The following is an 11,736-nucleotide window of genomic DNA, read 5'->3' as shown; positions in this document are numbered from 1 at the left end:
CTGGGAACACTTTATTGACCATAAAAATTATTTTGAGCAATTCTTTTCTGCTTCTCAAACACAAGCCTCTGAGTCGACTCAACTGACGTATTTTTATGTAAAAAATATCTTTTTTGAGATTTTTTTACAATCGGCACTCGTGAACGAATGTACCATCCAATTATGATCAATCAACCATAAAAAATTTGTTCATATGCCGATTCTAGGTTGACTTCCTGGTGGTATCTTGTAAAAAAGGTATTATGATTATGCTAACTTACATGTCGACTCAACTAACTCCCTGATGTTTTGTTGTACTGGAGAAATATAAGGATCTTGCTCATATGACCGGTGCGTGTGGATAGTAATTATTCTCACCATGGTATGAGCCATAACCTTCAAAATGTTGGCGTTCACACTATGGTCATAAAAAGAATAATTGTCCATCTTTCCTTTTTTGGATATTCATCGTATTGGCTATTGTATTACCAATTCGACATTTTCTGTGCACGTGCAAATGCAAATGCTCGGATTGACTATTTGGGTAGGCTTGGGTTACCTTTAGCAAAATATACCTACAGTCAGAGACAGGTCAAAGGTACGAGGCTAAGGCTTGTGGTGTTTCGGATGATAATACCCAGAGGGTTCACCGTACTAAACCACGTTTTTTCCTACTAATCGATGTCATATGATGCAATGTGATGTGCACGTGTGTGTTCGTGTTTGTGTTTTTTTATAATAATAAATAAAATACTAAAATAAACAAACAAGATATACAAGACCAAAAAGAAATAAAGAAAAGAAAAACTAACCAAAAATAAAAAATCTTGGATTTTCTGCACTTTTATAGGCATGTCCAACTTTCCACTTTTAGCTTCAAGCAAAACCTGCACACTTAAAACAAAAATACCCTAAGTAAAATCTAACAAAAGAAATAAAAATCTAAAAAACAAAAACTAAACCTAAAAAAAAAGAACAAATTTAAAACCTAACCTAAAAAAAAATTCGTGTCGGTGGCGCCAAAAATTTATGTGTTGTGTACAGTGGTAAAAAGAATTCGATCCCCTGACTTGTTAATATTTGATTTAAGACCTAATTTAAAATTTAACTAGCAAATATATACAAGGGCGTAATAATATGAACATAAACGGGGACTTAGGATTTCACCATTAATCAAAATCAAGTGATGCATATATTGATTCTTAATAATTATAGCTCTTTTATGGACTCTATTTCTTTGTCAAAGGTTGATTTCGAAAATATTAATTGTAAAGGTTAAATTATGAGCATGATGCATCAAAAATACTAGGCTAAGCATACATCATCAAATAAGATCACAACTAATTAATGAAAATCATAAATCAATTAAAAATAATGCAAAAAGTCAAAAGAATCAATTATAGTTACCAAACAATTATGAAATATGTCTTCCTCCGTCATCCCAGTGTTGGGGTTTAGCTCATCATGTCAAGCTCTCTCTATCAGAAAATGAATACATAGCTCAAAAGTGTTTACAATGAAGAAAATGAAGAAAAATAACAAATATAGTGATTTGAAACGCTTAATCGGCGTTCCATAATCACTATTACATAGGTACATTCGCTAGAGATAATTTTCAGTCGCTCGAAGCCTTTTTCAACCACTGTCGAGAACGACAGTTTCTGTGACAATTCTTAATTATAATCTGTGAAAATTCTTAATTATAATCTGCGACTGACTCTAGCATCTTAATGTTCTTGAGTTTCTGCAGTAGCAGAAACTTTCATGCGACCTCTGATTTCTTCTCTTCTCCGCTTCTGTTGGCCCCCAAACGCTCTCCTAACATTCTATAAACTTTCTGGGACGCGAATCATTCATATATACACCATTTGATGATCATCTAAACACCTAAAAATTTAATCATGAAGCACATACATAAGTGTTTTAGTGATCAATGAAGTCTTAAGTGTTTGAGAGATTTCTAGCAATGTTGAACATATTTAAAAAATAAGTCTTTAAGCATCTGCTAAAATCTGGTAGGACAGTTGGTACAACGGTTTGTGATCCGTAAGGATTATTCATGAGTCAGGGTTCAACGATTCGTGAAACCGGTTCGCCAACCCTACAAGACTAACGAACTCAGTTGACCTTGGTTCGTGAACCGGGTTTGTCAACTACTAGTCTAAAATTCCAACTTCAAGAATTCAGTTCGTAATGGTTCGTGAACCGGGTTCATGAACTTTTCCTAACTGAACTCACAGTTCGCGAAATGGTTCGACAAGTTCTTGTATTTCTGAAACTCGGATATTTATGGTTTACGAAATTGTTCGCCATCCTACCCTGAGCAGAAATATTAGTAGTTCTAAATTTTTCTCTTTTGATGTTTGAAACATTCACAAGTGATAAAATCATTGCATGTGCAATTTTCAATTGATCCATAAATTAATTCACAAATAATAATTCGCTTAGAACTGATATTGCTAAGGACCGTTGAACATCTTTGCTAAAATCATATTTCGATATTTTTAACAAGATAAGCTTGACTCGAAATTTCTTCTCTGTAAATCTACTATAAATCATACAACATCGTCTCAACATATAAAATGGTAAGATAGTGAGTAAAATAGAATGGTTCAGTCTTCATATACCTGATACAGAAGTTCTCCAAATGTCTTCGTCGATCTTCAGCCTTCGAGGGTGATGTCTAATACTCAACTACCAAATTCTAACCTAGTCCGAGACTTGACTTAGTAGACTAGAAATCAATATATAGTATTGATCATCTAATTAACATAGACAACAGGCTTGATATAGAAAAACTTGTGGGTTCAATCGAGCATTGCATTAATATTTAAATCATCGAAAATCCTATCAGAGGTAATAAATAAGAGTGATCACAACGATTGTACTCCAAAATCAAGGTCTACAATCACCAAATTGTGAAGGTATGCTTCTCGGTAGAGTTGACGCATATTCCACTTACTTTATTGTTCGGATTCATTTCTTTGCCACTCAGGGCTTAATGTTCTACATGAATTACATTGTCATTCTTAGCTAACGTAGAAAGTGTTGGAACATGATCCCACTTCCACCTACGAGGATATCAACTATGTAAGTTAGAAAAGTTAAAAGGAAAAAATATTAAAGTTATGGTTATTATCAAACCTAACTTAGGAAAAGATTAATATATAAGATTGATTCTTTTGCTATACTTAACATAAGTATTTATGTGCTTAATTTTGCATATAACAATATTCATATTTATAGTGAGTTTTTTTTTTGCAGAATTCATAATTTCCAGAAATTTATAATCCCACGGGATTACAAATTCTGGAATTTATGTAAATCCCTCGTATATTTGGTAACTCAGTTGAAATTTGTAGGATTTATAGAATTCCTTGTATTCAAGTCCATGTACTGTTTGGCATTTCCCTAAAAATCTTAAAATTGTATAATATGAGATTTGGAGTTAAAAAAAATGGGTCCATAAATCCCTTGATAAGTTTCCTCAGCAAATCTTAGGGGGAGGGGTCGGACTCCATATGAAAGATTTGTTGGAAAAGTGATTCCCGTCGGAAACGTAATTCCAGGGATTTGGGTAACTAAAGGTACCAAAGAAAACGTAATTCCAGCAAATCCCATGAACCCATAAATTCCACCTTTGAAATTCTACGTCCAAACCCACCATTAGTGAAATGCAATCTTTGCATCCAGCATTCACAGTATTAAACCTAATGCGATATCTCAAGTATTAATGTGGTACATGCTTTTTATTACATTGTGTGGAAACAATATCTTTGCATTTATTGCAAACGTAATTCAAGTATAATCTTAGAATATTAAGATAAGTAGCAGGTATGGAAATGAGCATTTATGATGCATTGGCATTTTCAGAAATTACTTATCTTGTTTTCATAACAAGTCTTGTCTAAACACTATAAATATAAAATAGAGGATTCTTGTTTCTTTACAAACTCATCCCATTACACGTTAATTAATTTGGTAGTTACATCCTAGAAGTAGTCTTGAAAGGAGTAACCTTTAAAGAATTTTTCAGTGATAAAAAAAAAAGAGTAAAAGTACCGTTTCGAAAACTATTTTCTTTTATTGTACTTGTAACTAACTATAACTGTATTCATGCATCAAGTTCTTGTTTATTCGTGGTCCTTCTGTTCTGTAGTAAGACCACTCAAGAGCTTGTAAGAAAAAAGATATATATATCGCGTCATTAATATTATTTTTTTTTTCCTTTTGTGAACTCTCATTTGTAATTGGGATGATGTGATTCACATGTCTGTGCAACTCTTCGGTGTTCTTCTCACTTTTCCAGTGACTTGAATCTTTTATGAAATTTGTCCTTTTCAATCGATTTTTTTTCTTCTCAAATCCACAGATGGAAATATCGATAAAAGTCAACGTTAACCGATTCCGTTTTGTGTGGTTTTAGATAGTGGAGCTAATTTGTTGTTTTTACAGGTGTTGCATTCTTACTTTAAAAATTGAATATTCGGAAATTGATAACGTTGAATATCTACGATACTTGATTTAGTTAGATAACACGGTGTTCATCTTGAACATAACTCAAGTATAATCAAGGGGTTCACTTGGTGAACATAGGTCTTGATTAATCAAGGAGTTTTTCACTTGAACATAAACCTTGTGGATTCAAGTACAACGATTAAACAAAAGAACCTTGACTCGGGAGATTCACATATTTTTTCTTATTGTGATTGAAACTAAGTGGTTGGATCAATTATAATATTTCCTTGTTTATATTGACTGACGTCCCAAAAGAAATCTAGTTGTACCGTTGGAGGACGGATTGCAATAGTCTTTGCGACCACCTGTGGAGAAACTCCTAAACAGTAAAAAATAAAAATATGCTAGATGATTCAGTGTGAAGGCCAGATTAGACGTAAATACAAAGATACTGTGGAAACAAAGTTACTAAAATTAGATTGTTTTTTTTCTCAACTACATTAGACCGAAGTTACATAGTGTCCAAGAGTGATACATGATTGTGAGAGTATTCAAAAAAGGATTATGTCCCGGTGTTTTGCTGCCAACGTATACATTTCTTGTGTACAATATATCTTTGCCAATGTGTTGTGCATTTCTTTTATCTCCGCATTATATTGTTTATCTAAAGTAATTGCACACGTATATTACTTGCATCATATTAATTTAATAATTTATTTATTTTCGAATAAAATTAAAATCAAAGAGAGTCTTATGTAGATTAAACGAAAAAGAAAGTGGCTGTGTACTTAGGACCCTCGTCTTTTCAAAATATAATAAATACTGCTAACTAAGGATGATTCTTGTAGGGGGTTGTGGAACCACTGGTCGCACCAGATCTTTACAGGAAAAGCGAGTTATGTAATTACTTAAACTAATAGATATTTAAAATAAAGCGATTATTGATCTTTCGTTTACTAATAATTAAGATATTTGTATGGCCGCTTATAACCCAAGCATTTTCTAAACCGAATAAATCACTTACTAGACTGTCCATTAGGGGCAGAACCACCCCAAGGCAAGGGTTAGCAGTTACACACCCTACTAAGCTGGCTCCTGAGCCTAATAAGTATAAATTTTGGGCCTGGGAAAGATTTTTGTACATTTTTTATATTTCTACGTATAAGTGCCCCATCGGAAGCTCTGGATTAGCTATAAATTTATTAATTCATCCTTATTCAACATGGCACTTTTTCTCGCATACTCGTATATAAATCTTTTGATAAATTATGTGATGGTTGGTTTTGTAAATTTGAATGCATATTTCGTTTGCATAAATGGTTAAATCAGAAGAAACTAATGCCACGTGGACAGACTATAATTAAGGTGTACATATAGTTCTTGCTAATGGGTGGCCTCTTGCGCTTGTGCCATCGTTTGTCTCCTTTCTTTTAACTCTGTAATAGACGGGGATATTGGCGTACTGGTAGACGTGTAAAGTTAAAAATATAAAAATTTGATGATTAGTTATATAACGTTCATTGTTAGCACGTCTGGAATTTTGGTGAGTTGAACTAGTTCTACGTCTCTGTTCCTCACCCTTCATCTTCCAAAGAGGCATTCCATTTATTTATGGTACTCTCTCCGTTCTTTTTTAATAGGCCAATTTTGTTTTTAACGAAATTTAAGGAAATTAAGAGAACTAATCATTGAAAGTGGTCCTCATGACACTTGTCAATAAAAGAAGTGAAATGGTCCTCATGACACTTGTTAGCAAAAGAAGTAAAGTGAAGTGGTCCACATGACACTTGTCATCAAAAGAAGTTAAGAGAAAAGTGGTCCCAAAAAATTAAAATAACATTTGACTTTCCTAATTAGGAAACTGGCCTATTTTTTTGAAACTTTTATTTATAAAAACTAGCCTATTAAAAAAGAACTGAGGGAGTATATTTTTATATATATTTTCGGTGACTTAATTGAGACAAACGAAATCCTACAATCCAGATGTGTCTCTTGACTTAGCAATTAAGTAGTCTAACTTAACTAAAAAGGAAAATAAAATCACAAAGATTTTTTTTTGAACTTGTCCAAAATCTTATTGCAAGTGCAAAACTACTAACAGAAACAGTCGCAATGTTCACGTTTGAATCAAACAAAGGAATATGCCAACTCCGGGCAATTGTTAGTCGAAACAGTAAAGCCCTTGTATTATTGAATTTTCACAAACATCCCACCACGTTGGTATAGCTTACAAGATTTCAACTTACAGACAACCTTGCATGACTTAGTCCGATGAATATAATACCCAACGCCATTAAAATTAAGGGGTTTACTATTTCACAGACATGGGGTTAGTGGACCTCCATCTTTAGAGTTGAAGAAGCATTTGTTAACAATTAAATACCTTTCTGTACATATTGTGATTCACTATATAAAGGGGTTCAAACCCACTTATCAAAATAAACCAAACATTCTCATCTTTACAAATTCAAATCTTCTCTTCTTCCTCTTTAACGCTTTTCCCCATTTCTCACCATGGCACGGCTCCTGCCTTGCCTAGTCTATGCATTGGCTATATGCTTATTAGCCAATGTTGTAATGGCCGAGTATGAGCCATACACTCCAGAAAAAGAAACTTCGAAACCAATTGTGGATGCTACCATTGAAGTAGCTTTACCAAAACCAGATTACAGCTATACTTCCCCACCCCCTCCTTATGAAGAAGTGGCTCCTAAAACTGCTCACTCATCGCCTCCTCCCCCAGCTTACGAAGCACCAAAGGAAGTTTACTCATCACCTCCTCCTCCAGTTTACGTAGCTCCAAAAGTCTACCCATCCCCACCACCAGCAGCATACGAAGCTCCAAATGATGTATACTCGTCACCCCCACCTCCAGCTTATGTAGCTCCAAAAGTTTATCCATCACCATCACCACCAGCATACGTAACTCCTAAAGAAGTATACTCATCACCTCCACCTCCAGCTTACGTAGCTCCAAAAGTCTACCCATCACCACCACCACCATACGAAACTCCAAAAGATGTATACTCATCACCCCCACCTCCATCTTATGTAGCTCCAAAATTTTACCCATCACCACCACCGCCACCAGCATATGTAGCTCCTAAAGAAGTCTACTCATCACCTCCACCTCCAGCTTACGTAGCTCCAAAATATGTCTACTCATCACCACCACCACCACCAGTTTACGTCGCTTCCAAAGTCTACCCATCACCATCTCCTCCCAAATATGTTTACTCATCACCACCACCACCAGTTTACGTCGCTCCCAAAGTTTACCCATCACCGTCGCCTCCTAAATATGTTTACTCATCACCTCCACCACCAGCTTACGTCGCACCCAAAGTCTACCCATCACCATCACCTCCTAAATACGTGTACTCATCACCCCCACCACCAGCTTATGTAGCCCCAAAAGCTTACCCATCACCATCACCTCCTAAATATGTATACTCATCACCACCACCACCAGCTTACGTTGCTCCCAAAGTCTACCCATCACCATCACCTCCTAAGTATGTTTACTCATCACCCCCACCACCAACTTACGTAGCTCCTAAATATGTTTACTCATCACCACCACCACCAGCTTACGTCGCTCCAAAGGTATACCCATCATCATCACCTCCAAAATACGTGTACTCATCACCACCACCAGCAGCTTACGTCGCTCCAAAGGTATACCCATCACCATCACCTCCAAAATATGTTTACTCATCACCACCATCACCAGCTTACGTCGCTCCAAAGGTGTACCCATCACCATCACCTCCTAAATACGTGTACTCATCACCACCACCAGCAGCTTACGTCGCTCCAAAGGTATACCCATCACCATCACCTCCAAAATATGTTTACTCATCACCACCATCACCAGCTTACGTCGCTCCAAAGGTGTACCCATCACCATCACCTCCTAAATACGTGTACTCATCACCACCACCACCAGCTTACGTCGCTCCAAAGGTATACCCATCACCATCACCTCCTAAATACGTGTACTCATCACCCCCACCACCAGCTTACGTCGCTCCCAAAGTATACCCATCACCATCACCTCCTAAGTATGTTTACTCATCACCCCCACCACCAGCTTACGTAGCTCCTAAATATAAATACTCATCACCTCCACCACCTGCTTATGTCGTCCCAAAAGTTTACCCATCACCGTCACCTCCTAAATATGTTTACTCATCACCACCACCACCAGCTTACGTCACACCCAAACTTTACCCATCACCATCTCCTCCTAAATATGTTTACTCATCACCTCCACCACCAGCCTATGTTGCTCCTAAATATGTCTATTCGTCACCACCACCACCCGCCTACGTCGCTCCCAAAATCTACCCATCGCCATCCCCTCCTAAATATGCTTACTCATCACCGCCACCACCAGCTTACATCGCTCCCAAAGTATACCCATCACCATCACCTCCTAAGTATGTTTACTCATCACCCCCACCCCCAGCTTACGTAGCTCCTAAATATGTCTACTCATCACCACCCCCACCAGCTTAGTCGCTCCAAAAGTATACCCATCACCATCACCTCCTAAGTATGTTTACTCATCACCCCCACCAGCTTATGTAGCTCCTAAATATACATACTCATCACCACCACCACCAGCTTATGTTACCCCAAAAGTTTACCCATCACCATCACCTCCTAAATATGTTTACTCATCACCACCACCACCAGCTTACGTCGCTCCCAAAGTCTATCCATCACCATCACCTCCTAAATATGTCTACTCATCACCCCCACCACCAGCTTACGTAGCTCCTAAATATGTTTACTCATCACCACCACCACCAGCTTACGTCGCTCCAAAGGTATACCCATCACCATCACCTCCTAAATACGTGTACTCATCACCACCACCACCAGCTTACGTCGCTCCAAAGGTATACCCATCACCATCACCTCCTAAGTACGTGTACTCATCACCACCACCACCAGCTTATGTCACCCCAAAAGTTTACCCATCACCATCACCCCCTAAATATGTTTACTCATCACCACCACCACCATCTTACGTCGCTCCCAAAGTCTACCCATCACCATCACCTCCTAAATAGTCTACTCATCACCCCCCCACCAGCTTACGTATCTCCTAAATATGTTTACTCATCACCACCACCACCAGCTTACGTCGCTCCAAAGGTATACCCATCACCATCACCTCCTAAATACGTGTACTCATCACCACCACCACTAGCTTACGTCGCTCCAAAGGTATACCCATCACCATCACCTCCTAAATACGTGTACTCATCACCCCCACCACCATCTTACGTCGCTCCAAAGGTATACCCATCACCATCACCTCCTAAATACGTCTACTCATCACCCCCACCACCAGCTTACGTCGCTCCAAAGGTTTACCCATCGCCATCACCTCCTAAATATGTTTACTCATCACCCCCACCACCAGCATACGTTGCTCCCAAGGTTTACCCAACACCATCCCCTCCTAAATATGTTTACTCATCACCACCACCACCAGCTTACGTCGCTCCCAAAGTCTATCCATCACCATCTCCTCCCAAATATGTTTACTCATCACCCCCACCACCAGCTTACGTAGCTCCTAAATATGTGTACTCATCACCACCACCACCTGCTTACATCGCTCCCAAAGTTTACCCATCACCTCCTAAATATGTCTACTCATCACCACCACCACCAGCTTACGTCGCTCCCAAAGTTTACCCATCACCTCCTAAATATGTCTACTCATCACCCCCACCACCAGCTTATGTCGCCCCCAAAGTTTACCCATCACCATCGCCTCCTAAATATGTCTACTCATCACCCCCACCACCATCTTACGTCGCTCCTAAAGTTTACCCATCACCATCACCTCCTAAATATGTGTACTCATCACCCCCACCACCAGCTTACGTAGCTCCTAAATACGTCTACTCATCCCCACCACCACCAGCATATGTCGCCCCAAAGTATGCCTACTCATCCCCACTACTACCATCATACTACTACCTATCTCCCCCTCCACCTTCACCCAAGGTTGCACCTAAATACGTATACTCATCCCCACCACCACCAGCATATGTTGCCCCTAAATACACTTATTCATCTCCACCACCACCCGCATATGTTGCCCCTAAATACACTTACTCATCTCCACCACCACCAGCATACGTTGCCCCTAAATATGTTTACCCATCTCCACCACCACCAACAGAAACACCTTCGTACTATTAGAAATCTGCAACTCCCCTATTCATTCCCACCTTTTTCGCACTACTAAAAATCCAGGACCAATTCGCTGCACCGGCATTGATTCTTCCTTAGTTTGTTTATTTTGAAAATTCATAGTCTCCAAGGTTACTTTTTGGTACCTCAGTTAGAATTTGTGTTCCTGGAATTCTATTCTACAGGGTTGAATTGCAGAGGAGTTCAATGAAATGATCCCTTGCGACCTTTTGGTAACGTACTGTGCAACGCAAACCAACATCTGCCTTTGGAGAGTGCTTACTTATTTGTTTGTTGTTTTTTGTATTCAATGTCTTAGTTTTGTGATCCTGGATCGCAAAGATGACTATTATTGTTTTCCTTTCTGTTGTGTTGGTTATTATTTCATTTAAATTTCCTGGAAGATTCATGTATTTAATTTGCAATAAAGATGTTTAATTATTTATCTGCTTTATTGAGCAATTTTCTTTTCCTTTTCGCCACACCTTAGTCCGTTGTTTTAAACCTAATAACCTCATTAAAAATTGAAACAGAATTCTTAAAGCTAAAAATTATAGAGACTGCCAATGAGAATGATCACCCTTAAACAAATTCAGCATGCATTATGTCGATAAAGATCCCATAGACTGGTTTAAGTGAATGTAAAGAAGTGATATTTAAGAACTAAGAAGTTACTACAAAGCATGGTAATATATTTTCATCCCAAGTGCCATTAGTTTCTGATCCATAGGCTTAATGGGGAAATCTGGATTCGGCATGCCTGCTGGAGTATGTATTACACTGAAATTTGAGTAGACAACAACGTGCAAATAAGCCTTAGTAGAGAAAATAAATGAGGCATTGTTATTCACACCTGCAAAACAAGTATCTTAACTCAAGATACTTCTTGACTATCATAACATCTAAACTTGTAGTACACAAATGTATGTCTTTTGCAAGTTTTGGACAATGACATCCTAACCAGTACAGGGCAAAAAAATTGTTGTAAGCACCGCAGCTTCTAATCCAGATCATACTTGAACTTCTACATAAGTTTCTAACCATACTAATTAATTCTTACACTACAATTGCGCAGTTGGT

General features: G+C 38.1%; 1 pseudogene; it reads left to right on the top strand.

Annotated features, from left to right (window-relative positions):
* Positions 1–6,894: 6,894 nt before the first annotated feature.
* LOC113288988 lies at positions 6,895–11,101 on the top strand (annotated as a pseudogene).
* Positions 11,102–11,736: the final 635 nt, after the last annotated feature.

This window comes from Papaver somniferum, chromosome 6 (assembly GCF_003573695.1).
Source record: "Papaver somniferum cultivar HN1 chromosome 6, ASM357369v1, whole genome shotgun sequence".
Classification (NCBI taxonomy): domain Eukaryota; kingdom Viridiplantae; phylum Streptophyta; class Magnoliopsida; order Ranunculales; family Papaveraceae; genus Papaver; species Papaver somniferum.
This window is presented reverse-complemented; position numbering and strand designations above follow the sequence as displayed.